This window comes from Cibotium barometz, chromosome 18 (genome assembly GCF_041138505.1).
Source record: "Cibotium barometz isolate CiBa-2024 chromosome 18, ASM4113850v1, whole genome shotgun sequence".
NCBI lineage: Eukaryota > Viridiplantae > Streptophyta > Polypodiopsida > Cyatheales > Cibotiaceae > Cibotium > Cibotium barometz.
This window is the reverse complement of record NC_141063.1, coordinates 54,433,850-54,446,299: the sequence shown is the minus strand read 5'-3', so window position 1 is coordinate 54,446,299 and position 12,450 is coordinate 54,433,850.

The window sequence follows — 12,450 nt, the reverse complement described above, 5'->3', positions numbered from 1 at the left end:
ACTTTGAGTCATGCTGTAGAAGTGCCATAGACTTTGACGATAACTTCATGGGAATTTCTTCAAGTAATCTCCATAAAGGAATCCATTTTGAAGTATCCTTTGGCACAATACCTTCAAAGGTTGGCATCAAGGGGAAAGAGACATAGGCCACACTAGCCATAAAATACCTAGCGGCCACGCTCATGCAAAAAATGACTGAGCAATAGAAGGTCACTGTTAGAAAAGATAACATAGGCCAACCACATTTGTACCCTAGATGAGAGTTGGTCTGGTGTTCTAGTATTAAATATGTTATGTCAACCACATAGGCATAGAATTCCCCCACCCAAGACCTGTTGAAAGAACGGTAGAGGAGGAGGAGACACACACACAGGAGCAAACCCTAGTGTATATTGCAAACCCTAACCATAGAGGGAAGCCATGTCCACTCTCACACAAAGCATAATGCACTAATCCATAATCCACACAACACACAATGAGTTGTGTCCACACTCTACTAACCCTAGCTAATGTCCACACACTATGACCAGCTGGACACGCGGTCATTTATGTCTCACACATGTTCCTACCTAATCTGCCAGCACATAGCATAGCTGGCTCACACTGACATCGAGCTTGAATATCTCAACAGCCCCTCTCAAGCTCATGATGTACTGCCGATGAAGATGTAGATGAGCTTGGGATATCAAGACTCTCAACACTCCCCCTCAAGCTCATCCCATGTACTCCCAACATAGTCCAGAAGTACTCAAACTTCTCCCTGCTAAGTGGCTTCGTGAAGATATCAGCCACCTGCTCATCAGTCTTCACATAGTGAAGATCAACTGTACCATCCAGCACCTTTTCTCTGACAAAGTGATAATGGACCTCTATGTGTTTGGTCCTCGCATGAAATACTGGATTCTTTGCCAACTGCATACTGCTCATGTTGTCACAATGTATGACAACTTTCCCATCAAGAGGCTCACATAAATCTGCCAAGAGACTCTTTAACCATATAGCCTCACAAGTAGCAATGGCTGCACCTCTGTACTCAGCCTCTGTACTGGATAAAGCAACTGTAGGTTGCTTTTTGCTACTCCAACTCACCACAGCACTTCCAAGTGTAAAAGCATATCCACTAGTAGACCTCCTGTCATATGCGCTACCTGCCCAATCAGCATCTGTGTAGCCATGTATGTCCAAGCTTTTACCACTCTCATAGAATAAACCATAATGTGCTGTGGTTTTCACATATCTCATGATGCGTCTCACTGCATCCAAATGTGGTTTCCTGGGGCTCTGCATAAACTGACTGACTAGCCCCACCGCATAACTCAAATCCGGGCGTGTGATAGTCATATATATGAGACTACCAACCATCTTCCTGTACATGGAAGGATCATCCAATTCCTCGCCATAATCAGCCCGCAACTTCACATTTTGCTCCAATGGTGTACTCATAGGCTTACACCCTGTCATGCCATACTTTGCCAACATATCCAATGCATATTGGCGCTGTACTAACCAAGTACCTGCATGATCTTTCACCACTTCAATGCCAAGGAAGTATCTCAACTCACCAAGATCTTTCATGTCAAATTGCCCACTCAAAGCTTTCTTGACATGCATCACATCTGCACCATGATCACCTGTGATAATCAAGTCATCCACATAGATGACTAGTAAAACAATCCCATGCTGTGTCTTCTTCACATACAGTGAAGAATCTGCTGTAGAAATCTGGAAACCAAGTGAGATAAGATATCTGCTCATCTTATCACTCCAAGCACGTGGTGCTTGCTTCAGACCATATAATGCCTTTTTCAACCTGCATACGTGAGTAGGATATCTAGGGTGTACATACCCTTCTGGCTGTGCCATGTATACTTCCTCTTGTAGATCTCCATTCAGAAATGCATTCTTGACATCCATCTGATGCATTTCCCAGCCATTAGCTGCAGCCATAGCAATGACTGCTCTCACTGTGCCCATCTTAGCCACTGGGCTAAACGTCTCATCATAATCCAATCCATGGGTCTGTGCATAACCCTTTGCTACCAATCTTGCCTTATGTCTTTCAATAGAACCATCAGATTTGCACTTCACTTTGTAAACCCATTTACATCCAATAACATTCTTATCCTTTGGTAGTGCAACCAAGTCCCATGTATCATTATGGACCAATGCGTCCATCTCTACATCCATTGCTTTTTCCCATACATGCTCTCCAACAGCCTCTGTATAGCATGTAGGTTCCACATGCTTCACCATAGATGTCATGTATGCATAGTGCATAGCAAAATCTCTATATGTCAACCTGTCAACAGGATATCTGACCCTCTGGGATCTCCGCAATGCATGCGGGTCACTCTGTACACCTGTGACTCTAGCATGTGGTGGCACATATCTGTCCTGCCTCGCACCAGGTGTGCGTAAAACAGGTATGCCAAGCTCCTCATCCAAACTTTCAGAACTGGATGACTCATATCCTGTGATTCCAATTCCTTCAACTTTCTTTTTGCCTTTATCCATAGCACTACTGCCAGTGCTTACACTCTCATGCCTCAAACGTCCTGACCATGGACGTACACTGCTACTCTCAGCTTCTGCTGCTGGCCCAGACATAGTAGTAGAGCTAGAACTTGCTTGTGATGGCAAGTTCACAGGCACATCTGCTTCCAGTGACTCAATAACACCTTCATCTTTTGCCTTATACCAACTAGCAAGCTCATCAAACACCACATCACGTGAGATGACCACTTGTCTAGTTTGTGGATTATAACACTTGTAGGCCTTTCGATCCTGTGCATATCCCACAAATACACATTTCTCTGCTTTAGGATCCAACTTCCTTCTTCTTTCATCAGGCACATGAACATAAGCTATGCATCCAAAAACTTTAAGATGTCCAATGTCTGGCCTGTAACCTGTGAGCCGCATCTCTGGCGTGCTTCCATGAATGACTGCTGTAGGTGTTTTGTTCAATATGTATACTGCAGTAGCACATGCTTTTGCCCAATAGTAATCTGGCATGCTCTTTTCATTAAGCATTGCCCTTGCCACTTCACATATAACTCTATTCTTTCTCTCAGCCACACCATTCTGCTGAGGTGTATACCTGCATGTCAATTGTCTCCTTATCCCATGCTTCCTCAAGAAATGTTCAAAAGCTTTTGAGGTGTATTCACCACCTCCATCTGTCCTCAGACATTTAATCCAACAGCCATACTGCTTTTCTGCAAAAGCTTTGAAATCCATGAATTTTTCCAATACTTCACTCTTCTCTCTGAGAAAATATATCCATGTCATCCTGCTAAAGTCATCAATGAATGTAACATAGTATAAGCTGCCTTTGATAGATGGGTTTTGTGCAGGACCCCATACATCACTGTGTACTATCTCAAGTGGCCTGTTACTCATATTTCCTTCTCTAGGAAATCTCAATCTTGCCTGCTTACCAAACTGACAGGCTTCACAAACATGCATATGTCCATCATATTTGAACCTAGGCAAACCATTGACAATGCCTCTTGTTTGCATGTTCTTTAATCTCTGTATATTTACATGGCCAATCCTCTTGTGCCACATATCAATATCCTGTACCACATTCCTGCTCTTTGAGAACATGGCTGATTTTAGCTCAGGAATTCCAGCATCCAGCTTAAACAATCTTCCTTCTTTCTTGCCTTTAGCAATCACTCTACATCCATGTTTAAAATCTTCAACGAAGCATCCATGCTCATTGAAGCGAACCTGTAATCCCTGTTCCACCATTTGACCAACTGAGGCCAAGCTTTTAGTGATTGAAGGCACATACAGCACATCTGACATAGACTTTGTCTGACCATTATGCATGACCAAAGGTACACTACCAACATGTGTAATGACATGCTGAGTATCATCACCTGTTTCCACATAGCCCTTCACATCCATGGGCTTCATGTGCTCAAACCATTCTCCATGGCATGTCATATGATTTGATGCTCCTGAGTCCATGTACCATGTATCATCATTCTCAGCATTTGTTGTCATAGAACCCACAACATGCTTCATGGCAAACAAATGATTTGCAGTTCCATCATTGCTACTTGATGCATAGTTGCCACCATGTTGTGCATAGTTTCCACCATAATGACCACCACGTTGTGCTCTTCCCCCTCTCAAATCATTCTGTTTGCGAAAGCAATCTCTCGCCATATGACCATATTTGCCACAATAATGGCATTCCACATCTTGCATAGAATTTTGTTGGCCTTGCCAACGTCCTCTACCACGGGGGGTACCTCTACCTCGCTGAGGTGCATAACCACGACCACCTCGAGCACCATAAGAAGGCTGAAAATTCTGTTGTGGAGGTCTATCCTACCATCCACGACCATTACCACCACGTCCACGCGATGCAAATCTCCCCCTGCCTCTAAAACCTCTCTGCGAGTAAAATGCCTGATTTCTGCCATCATCTTGGCTAGTAGATGCATCCAAAAATGAATCACTGAGCTTGATTTCCTCAACCAATAAGAGTGAAACCAACTCATCGAAGTCGGGTAGACCTGTACTCCTCACTGAGATAGATGTATCAAAAGATTTGTATTCCTTGCCAAGACCACGCAAGGTAATATCCACCAAATCATCATCAGGCATGGGGGCATTTATTGTGGCCAATGCATCTGCAAACTTCTTGATTTCTTGCACATAATCATGTATACTCCTTTTATTCCTTTTCACATTGTGTATCTGCTGTCGCAATTGAGACTTGCGAGCACTCGTATCTGTATCAAACATTTTGACCAAAGTATCCCATGCATCTTTGGGATTCTCAGCATCCTGAATGTGTATGAGCATAGCATCAGATATACATATAGACAAATAATGCAGCACTTTGAATGCTCTCTCTGACCACTGCTTATGAGCAATAAGCTGCTGCTGTGTAGGTTGCCGAGGTAGCTCAGGCTCTGGCTCAGCACCTGTAATGAGATTCCAAAATCCTTTCCCTTTCAAGAAACTCTTTATCCTGTACTTCCATGCCTGGAAGTTCTTCCTATCCAGCTTTTCACCAACAATCTGAACTGGATTATCCGACATGTTGGCTCAATGCATACACCTTCCGCACACTTCAAATCTGTAAGTGAGCCTTCCTCAGCTCAACCACACTCCAATGAATGTTGCAGATACTCCAAGATAGCCAACAAACTCCAAATTTGATGTAGAAAATCAACCTGTAATCATCTGAGATGAACTGACTCACGCAGTGCGGAATACCCTGAACTGACACGCCTTCCAAGGCTCCAAATCGCAATGTAATGGTGCAATCAAGTATAGGCAACTTGCATTCACACCTAATGAACCTCAATGTTGAGTATCAACTCCATTTGACATGTGTAATTATCAATTTTTGAAAACCCCTTTTTCTGTTTTTGGAAAAACCAGAAAAACCAGAAAAACCAGTAATGATTTGGCTCTAATTCCTTCAATATTTCACCAAATTGACCAACCAGGCATTCATTGGCTTAGCAATAGTGTCCATCAACTCCATGTAAGAGGAATTTGTCCAATTGTAAAACACCAAAGATTAATTGCTCGATTAAAATGCTCTGTTTCTCTGCAACAAGTGGACAGCCTGTTTTAATCAGCTCATTCCCAGCTCAATTAAGCATCATTGGCCAAACAAATCACATAGCCCTCTTCTCCAAGATGTAAAGCATCCAATTTCTAAGAAGATTGTGAAAGATATCAAGCACCAAGTAAGAAATCGACCTCCTCGTAGTGAAAAAACCAGTTTTCTGCCCTGTTTCCTCTGTATGGGCTGCGCCGCCTGCAAATCAGGGGTTTTGGAGTGGTTCTAGAGTTAATTGATGATGGGTAATAGTCCCTAACACTCCTAGGTAGGTGTGTAATCCACCAATGATTGAATTTTTGCCAAATACATGCTCCAAATGATTCAATTTTGGGCTTGCTTTTCTCTGTTTTGTGTGAGCTCAAAAACCAGAGTTTTCCACTCAATTAAATGCATTCAAATTGCTCCAAACTTTGTTCAAGGCTTGCACATGGGTTGCCAATACATCCCTCTTTGACAAATACATATGTCTTTTGCCAGAATCACGCGTATTTTCACCATACATCAATGTTACCCAAGCTTTAATGGAAAGCTTCAAAAACCAGAATTTTGCCTTGCTTTGATTTGCTCTAAAATGCTTTGCTTTTGCCTGTTTCACCTGCAATCCGCTCAAGGATGTTTAGAAGACCTTACCCGTTAGGCCTAGCTCTCAGATCTGATAAGATTCGGTGTGCTCCAAGCTTCACAGCTCCAATGGCAGCTTCACAGCTTCTTTTCACAGCTTCTTCTTCTCTCTTCACTCACTCACTCATAAACCCTAATAAACAGCACAAGGCTCTGATACCATGTTGAAAGAACGGTAGAGGAGGAGGAGACACACACACAGGAGCAAACCCTAGTGTATATTGCAAACCCTAACCATAGAGGGAAGCCATGTCCACTCTCACACAAAGCATAATGCACTAATCCATAATCCACACAACACACAATGAGTTGTGTCCACACTCTACTAACCCTAGCTAATGTCCACACACTATGACCAGCTGGACACGCGGTCATTTATGTCTCACACATGTTCCTACCTAATCTGCCAGCACATAGCATAGCTGGCTCACACTGACATCGAGCTTGAATATCTCAACAAGACCAACACAAGGAGGAATCTAGTTTATGTACTACACGAGGATGGGAAACTATGACCTTATCCATTTGCTATAAGAAATCCATTTTGATGGAAGTTACACTTTTATAATAAAAAATATTCTTTTATGCATCTATTTATGCATAAAAATCCATTTTGAAGAAAGTAACACTTTTATAATAAAAAATATTCTTTTATGCATCTATTTATGCATAAAAATCAATATTGATCAAAGTAACACTTTTGTAATAAAAAAATTAACCAATATGCATCTTTCTATGCAATTTATATCTAATGAAAATATCTCTTTTATAATAAAAAAATAACCAATATGCATCTTTCTATGCATAGAACTTATATCTAATGAAAATCACTCTTTTATAATTAAAAAAAAACAATATGCATCTTTCTATGCATAGAATTCATATCTAATGAAAATCACTCTTTTATAATAATGAAAAAATAACCAATATGCATCTTTCTACACATAGAATTTATTTTTAATGGAAATAACACTTAGAATAAATATATTTCTACTATGCATTTTTCTATGCATAGAATGAAAATGACACTTTTAGAATACACAAATGATAGGGATTATTCTTTTAGAATAATAAAAGATGAAACTTATTTCACAAAATTTTAGGAAATTTTGCCATAACCTTCTTTGTATGACTGACCATTTTTTAAATTTTCCTATCTTACAATTACTTAAAAATTATCCCTAAATGGTTTTAAGCACTCTAAACTAATCAAATTTTACTTTTAAAAAAGAACCAATATGAAAAGTTTAATTCTAACTATTAGATCATTTAACTAGGATAAAGAAGGGCCGATTTTAGGAATGAGAGAGGGGGAAAGTCTTTCCAACAAGGCGTAGCATCCAATTATCATTTCAAACAAAACAAAAATTAGAAAACCATTAAAAGAATAAAGAAAAATATAAGATTTCTAACTTACATGAATTCTGGGAGCTTTCCTTTGACTTGATGGTTTGAGGGATCTACTCTTGTTTGCAACAAGAGTGGCCACCAAATCTTTAGAAGAGGGAATGGTCAAAAACTAGTGAATTATTAAGAAATTCACAGATCTTGGCACTTGGGAGGAGTAGAGTAAGAGTGCATAAAACACTATTAAACTTCAACAAAGGGAGAGGCTTCTATTTATAGGAAAAAGTGAGCTTCTAACCAAGCAAACTGATTCTAGAATTTTCCAGATCAGTTTGGTCAATTTTTGACCATTTTTAGGTCAGTTTAGCTCACTTTTTGAAACTAGACTTGAATTAGGAGAGAGGAGAGATGAAATGTCTCAATTTTTGATAGTTTAAAACTCCACCACACATGTGAATTAGGTGCCTCCCATTGTGAGGTGTCAAAAATCCTTTTTTTTATTATTTCCTTTGGTCCTTAGTCCACTCTTCATCTTATGTGAGGATTTACTTATTTTGGGGGGATTTTCTTTATTTCTTCTATTTATCTTCTGCACACATTTGGATAAATCTGATTGGCCCCTCAAAACCTTAATTTAAAATTTTCAAAAAATTTGGACCCATAGGATAAGGCCTTTTGAACAGATTATAAATTGATTTCTAATGCACCTTCTAAAAATGTTTTTGAACTTCTGTTTCAGGGGAACTTATTTTAATAAGAAGAGATATTTTTCCATCCAAAAATATTCAAAATGTGAATAACCTCTCTCTAGAACATTTTCTCTCTCTAGGCCAAAACAGGTAGAAACAAGATCTTTTATATTTCTGAAGAGGGATTTGATTATAGGGGAAGATGCTGGACATCTTGAGAGGCTGGGGAGGAATCTTACATTCTCTCCCACTTGAAAATGCGAGATGTCCTCATGTCACAAACTCGGGGATGTCTAATGGATGTAACTTCCTAGGCATTTTTACTCTCTCGGCCTTGACTTTCTGATAGGTCAAACATTGACGTACATGATTAAGCACATCCTTTTTTAGACCAAGCAAAAAGAAGATTTTCTTCACAGACATGTAGGTTTTGATAAAACCTGGATGTCCTACAATAAGGCTGTCATGGGCTTCATTCAGAACTTGACCCTTAGTTCCCGCATCATTGGGAATGCATAGCCTGCGATTATAATACATAATTCCATCATCCACGCTATACCCTTGAACTTAGTTCAACTCTTGTAGAGTTTTGCTTTCCTGCATAAGTAGGGTAGCAATATGACCAAAGAATCTATCGTGCATGATCTTCTTACTTGCTTCAATAATCAAAGGATTTGACACTATAGTAATTGCAAGCAAGGAGGCTTTTCTGTTGAGGGCATCTGCTACCACATTTTCTTGGCCTGGGCGGTACTTGATTTCAAAATCAAATTCCTGCAGGGTCTGCATCCACCTTCTTTCGCACATGTTGAGATCCTTCTGAGTGAAGATCCACTTTAAGCTCTGAGATGATCTGTCATCAAAGTGAATCTTTGACCCAGTAGGTAATGTCTCCACAACTTCAGGGCATATACTACTAAAAGTAGTTCCAAGTCATGGACATCATAATTCCTCTCATGCATTTTGAGTTTTCGGGATGCATAGGCCACTGCATGACCTTCTTGCATAAGTGCACCTCCCAAGGCAAAACCACTGGCATCAGTTACTACCTCAAAGGGTAGAGAGAAATATGGTAGCTTCAGAACAGGATTGGTTACCAAGGTAGTCTTCAACTTATCAAAAGCACTCTAGCACCTGGCAGACCATTGAAACGGAATATTCTTCTTGAGAAGATTTGTCAGGGGGAAGCTATGAGAGCATACTTTGGTATAAAAATTCTATACCAACCAGTCAATCCCAAGAATCCTCTGACTTCTTTCACTGTCTTTGGTTCAGGCCAATCTATGACTGCTTGGACTTTTACGGAATCTGGAGCAAAATATGGAGAAATTCTATCTTTTGATACCAAAAATCCCATGTATTCAACATGGTCGGTAGAGAAAATGCATTTGCTCTTTTTTGCAAAGAGTTGGTGCTTCCTTAGAGTCTCAAGAACTTTTCTGACATGAGCTTCATGGTCAGCTGCATTCTTTGAGTAAATCAGAATATCATCAAAGAAAACAAGAACAAAATCATCAAACTATTCTCTGAGAAGGTCTTGCATTAATTGATTGAATGTAGCTGGGGCATTTGTCAATCCAAACGGCATGACAATGAATTCATAATGCCCATACCGAGTATTGATGGCTATCTTCGAGATATCTTGCTCATTAATCCCGATCTGATAATACCCTGATTTGAGATCTATCTTTGTGAAGATATAGGCTCCACTTAGCCTGTCCAGAAGCTCATCAATTCTGGGGATAGGATGTACTTATTCTTAATTGTCAACTGATTGAATCCCCTGTAGTCCACACAGAGTCTAAGCGTTCCCATCTTTCTTTTTCTGAAAGAGAACTGGTGCACCCCAAGGTGAAACACTGGGTCTTACAAACCCTTGTTCCAATAGCTGTCTAAGCTGTTCCTTGAGTTTGATGGCTTCAAGAACTAGCATTTTGTACGTGCGCAAGGCTACAGGCTGAGCTCTGGGGGGGTCAATTCTATCACATGATCTACTTCCTGAACTGGAGGCATCTCTGTTAGCTCTGCTGTGGGAATAAATCATCAGAAACACTTAACCATTTAGGTTCTTTAGCTTTTAACTTTGAGTCTATCGGATTCATTTTGACAAGATAAATGTGATGCTTCTTTCTAAGTCCTTTTAGTAACTTAGAAGCCTTTACTAATTGCAGACTTGGGGATCCTGAATTCTCGGTTCCTTGAACCTTGTTTCCGTGAAGGTCACAGAAGGAAATGGTTCCATTATGTGACAGTGAATGTCAGCTTGATTTTTGTGGAGCCACAATCTCTCTCAAGGTGAGTGAAAAGAATCTTCCCACATGGGCCAATTCAACTTGCATAAGTTTCCCTGATTTCTGATCTAAGACTAGCTTACGCAAGCATCCAGGGGCAATGAAAGAATGAGTACTGCTTGAATCAATCAAAAGCTTAAAAGGAGTATGAATGACGGAGAATTGGCGATTTGGCCCTTGGTTTTCAATTGTAGCATAAATCTGTCCTCTTTCCTCTTCCAATACTTCTGCAATTGTGACTACTCTGGCTGCTGTCTGCAGTCTGAGAGGCGAAACTCTTTCTCTTTGGTTGCCCAGTTCTGGAAAGGAGTTCTGAGGTTACTCTCAACAGAGGCAGATGGCTGAGCTAGAGTTCTCTTGGGATTTCCCTGATTTGGGTGAGATGGACCTTGATTTGACTGATAGGAAGGGGTTGGTCTTTGCACTCTCGGTCCTTGACTTTCCTGTTCCCTTGACATGGGAGGAGTCGGCGGGCAGTCTTTCAGGTGGTGACCAAAACCCTGGCATCCAAAACACCGGTTCTCGCTTCTAAGCTCATCCCTCTGAATCCTTGAAATAGGTGGGGCTCCTGAGAAAGTGTTCTGGGGGAAGGGTCTTCATTCACTTCTGAATCTTCCCGCATCCTGATTCTGAATTGGGCCTTGCTGCCTCTTGGGGAAGGAAAGTTTGAAGTACTTCCCGAGGTTTGGAATCTTTTAAAGTTAGATGGTGTAGGCTTTGGCGGGACCTTAACAACAAAGGCTTTGGCAAAGTCCTTTGCCATTCTTACTGCTTCGGCCATTGAGATAGGTTTGGCATTCTTTACTAAGGTGTCCAATGGCTCGTTCATTCCTCGAATGAACCTGGCCATCGGCTACTCTTCATCCAATTGCGGGGAATATTTGAAGGGCAAAATCTTGATGGTACTCTTCAATTGTTCGACTATCGTGCTTTCATTCCAACAAGAACTCATTCATCTTAGTTTCAATGAAGCCCAGAGAACAAAACCTCTTTCTGAGGTAAGCTTTAAGATCGGTCCAGGTCTGGGTATTCCGGTCGAGACAGTTAGTCTCGCACTGATTCCTTCAAGCAACCTTGGCCGTTTCCACAATCTTTAACCTAGTGAGAGCCATCTTGCTTCTCTCATTGTAGCCAGTTACATCAAAGTATTCCTCCATTGCCTCAATCCACTTTTCCACTGCTTCACCTAAGTGTTCCCCTTCACCCTTAAAGGGACCAGGCTAGGATTTGTGCAGGGCTTTTCAAACATCCGGATCTAACTCTTTGTCACATCAGTTAGAGGATCCGGTTGCCTTGCACAGGCCATGCGCTTCATGAATATGACAAAACGAGATTTTCGTCAACTTAACTTTGACAATAGATTTATAATTATTTAATTTTTACAATTTATTCTTTAAACTGATAATTATTTCATCATACATCATGAAACAAGATTTACTCTGATAATTTTACTAACCATATTCATAATCATGAAAATGATTTAGAATTTTTTTGCAAAACATTGTTTATTATCAAAAGTTTTTGATATATACATAGAGCATCACGGCTCCCCAAAATCATTGTCTCAATTGTATACGCATAAAGAAGTGAAATTGCAAAGGAGACATGCCATGGTACACACGATTCATTATAGAAAGAGGTGCTGTAATTCTATTTCTAGGGATAAAGCGGCTAAGAAGCCTAAAAACTCGGCAGCATGAAGTTCTGAAGTTCTTGGGTGAATGATCAAAGAGTTGTACATGCTGAACAAGTCCTAGCCTTAATAGAATCATGGCTAAGGAAATATTTTGCCTGAGCCTTTGACGCTGATTGGTACTGACATTAATATATCGTCCTCCATAGAACCACATATACCAACGTCGCTCAAGAGGATCAGGAAAGTAAAGACTCTCAAAATGATGTG